We start from the raw sequence: 2,998 nt of genomic DNA, 5'->3' as shown, positions 1-2,998 counted from the left end.
GCTAAGTTTCGTTGTTTTTTAAAATTATTTCATGGTGGCTGGAGAGAGAGTTAAGTTCCCATCATGCAAGTATAGGGATCTAAGATCAGATCCCTGACATCCATGGGAAAGCTGAGCATGGCTACAGACATCTGTAATCATAGACCTGGGGCCTTGGAGAAAGGACAGCCCTAGAGCTTGCTGGCTGGCCTTCTAGCCAATCAGTGAGCTCTGGATTCATTGAGAGACCCTGTCTCTAAAGATAACACAGAGGATGATATGGGATAACACATGACATCAACTGCTGGTCTCCACACAAACACATACGCATAAGTTTCTGGCCGTGGTGGCACATGCCTTTAAACCCAGCCCTAAGGAGGTGGAAGCAAGAATATTATGAATTTGAAGCCAGTTTGGGATTATATAGGGAGGGAAAAAAAAGAGTAGCTCGGGTTCTGCGTTTTCTGTTGTCAGCAGAAGAAACCCACCCATCCTTTTTCTTTTCAGACTTCCTTTTATTTCATTTTATTTTTGAGATAGGGTCAGCCAGGCAGTGGTGGCACATACCTTTAATCCCAGCACTCAGGAGGCAGAGGCAGGTGGATCTCTGTGAGCTGGAGGCCAGCCTGATCTACAAATATAGTTCCAGGATAGCCATGGCTGTTACACAGAGAAACCCTGTCTCAAAAGAAAAAAAAAAAGCTGGAGCTGAAGAGATGGTTCAGTGGCTAAGAGCTTGCACTGCTCTTGAAAGAAAACCAACCAACTCACTAATTCTTGCAGTATATATGGGAAGTTTGTTCAGGTTACCGTTGTTGAGGCTGAGGCTCAGAAGCTAACTATTCTGAGGAATGGGACGTCAGTCATTTTAGCGTGTGTCTGCATTGATGGCACACCACATATGATCTGTGCAAGAACATGTGGTAGCCTGTGTGGTCACACGTCTACAGTGGCTGTGAGAAGACTTCCTTGAGCAGATCAAATGGGCAGAGTTCCAACCAATCTCTCTGGGTACATGGATGTTCTGTGTGGTCCAGGGAACCCACAGTAGCCAGCCGCATTTTCTGAATGAGTGAACCTATTATGTATAGCAAACCAAAGCAAAAGAAAAACAAAAGAACAAGCAAAAAGAAACAGATAGCAAAGCATCCAGCAAGAGCTGACCAAGGAAACCCCACTGAGGAAGTCCGAGTCGTAGGCAGGGTGGAGCATCCCCTCAGACTTCTGTGTGAAGGAAAACAACGTAGGCAGAATATAAGTCAACAACTACAACACACACAAACTGGGGCATGTTTGGTGTGCACCTATAATCCCCGAGCAAAGAGGTGGAGACAGGCAGATCTGCAGGGCTCACTGTCCATTCAGTTTAGCCTAATTGGTAAGTTTCAGGGGAAGGACAGTGTTCCTGACAACAATCTTGGAGATTGTCTTACCCTCTGGCCTATACGCTCACACACAAACACATACATGAGTATGTGTGTACCCAATACACATAGGCATTTGATTACACACAAGCACAGATTTTTCTTAAAATGATCTTCACCACTCCCAACTTTTAGTGGAGGTCACTTTTGTATTAACCTCCTTCATTTTGACAGTATTTTGACAGTATTCAGTAAAACTAGTAGTACAAATCACCTGTGAACTGCTTGTCCCCCCCCCCCCCATGGAAGAGGGGGGTCGGGACTTTGTCAGTTTGAGCCAAAGCTTAGTTAGTAAAGTGCTTAACTTGCAAGCATGCAAGCCCGAGTTGTACCCCTAGGACCCATGTCCAAAGGCTGGATACAGTGGCACACTCTTGTAACTTCAGCGTTGAGTGGACAGAAACAGATCCCTGAGGCCAGCCTCCCTAGCCTACTCAGTGACGTCCAGGCCAGCGAGAGACCATGTCTTAAAAGAAATTATGGAGAGTACTTGTGGAAGGACGCTGAGTTGTCCGCTACGTGTACTGACAACAGCACACGGCCACGTCTTAAAGATCTCAAATCCGAGTCCTGAGGGTCTGGGCTTGGGGTCGGGTACGTTTTCATACCCTCCACTAGGGGATTCTGTGCTTCTGGCTCCCAACCCAGGCCCTGCTTAGTGCTTCAGACACACACCTTCCTCTGCCCAGGAGTTCCCAGCCCCCACATACCTTCTCCTGAGGTATGGGGTGAATTCCTCTCTTGGATGCCTTTCTCACCTTGTTTCAGCTCTACAAAGGACTAACATTGGATGGGCACGGTTGACCCAGGCCTGCCAACCATAGCTTTCCTCCTCTCCTAGGTCCCCAGCCAGTGGGAAGGAGATGAGTGCCCAGCCCTGGCTTTACACGGCTCTGGGTTACAGGTGGAGATCCGAATTCAAAGTTTCCAGGTTCTCACATCTCTGAACGAGGGTTTAAGCAGAGATACATGGTTAGTAACAGAAGAGGAAATAACTTAAATGAATGAAACATTTCCAAGCTTGGAATTGATTGGAGCTGGAGCCAGATGCAGCCTCTAAAGAGACTGTGTGTGTATGTGTGTTGTGTGTGTTCTGTGACTATTCATGGGTCATTTACATATGTTTTCTTCTTTTTCATTACTAGGGGATTAAATTGAGGGCTTTGTGCATGCAAGGCAATATTCTGTCACACATCCTGCGTTCTTTCTGTGCATGCAGCTTTTGGTTACACACAGTCTAGGATAAAGGCAGTGGTGGTGGTAGTGTGTGCGGAGGTGGGGTGGGTATGGTTATCTCCTGCAACTGGTTTTGTTTCAGATGTTAATTTTGATGCTTCTAGAATCCCCCCCCCCACACACTCCTGCCCTGTCCTCCTTCCCACTGAGATAAAGACACCTGTCCAGTGTCCAGTGAGATGCAAACCAAGGTCACTCACCTTGGCCCCCAGGAAAGCTGGCAGCTCAGGGAGGTCCAGCCCAGCTTGGCAATCATAGTCACCAGCAGGGGGCCATGAGGCAGAGGTGTTGTTAAGCAGCCAAGTCCATCACGTAGGTACCTGATGGGTTTCTAGGGCAGGGGAAGGCTGAGCCTTGGA

Source organism: Microtus pennsylvanicus, chromosome 7 (genome assembly GCF_037038515.1).
Source record: "Microtus pennsylvanicus isolate mMicPen1 chromosome 7, mMicPen1.hap1, whole genome shotgun sequence".
NCBI classification, from domain to species: Eukaryota; Metazoa; Chordata; class Mammalia; order Rodentia; family Cricetidae; genus Microtus; species Microtus pennsylvanicus.
The sequence above is the reverse complement of the archived record's forward strand: the minus strand, read 5'-3'. Positions refer to the sequence as shown.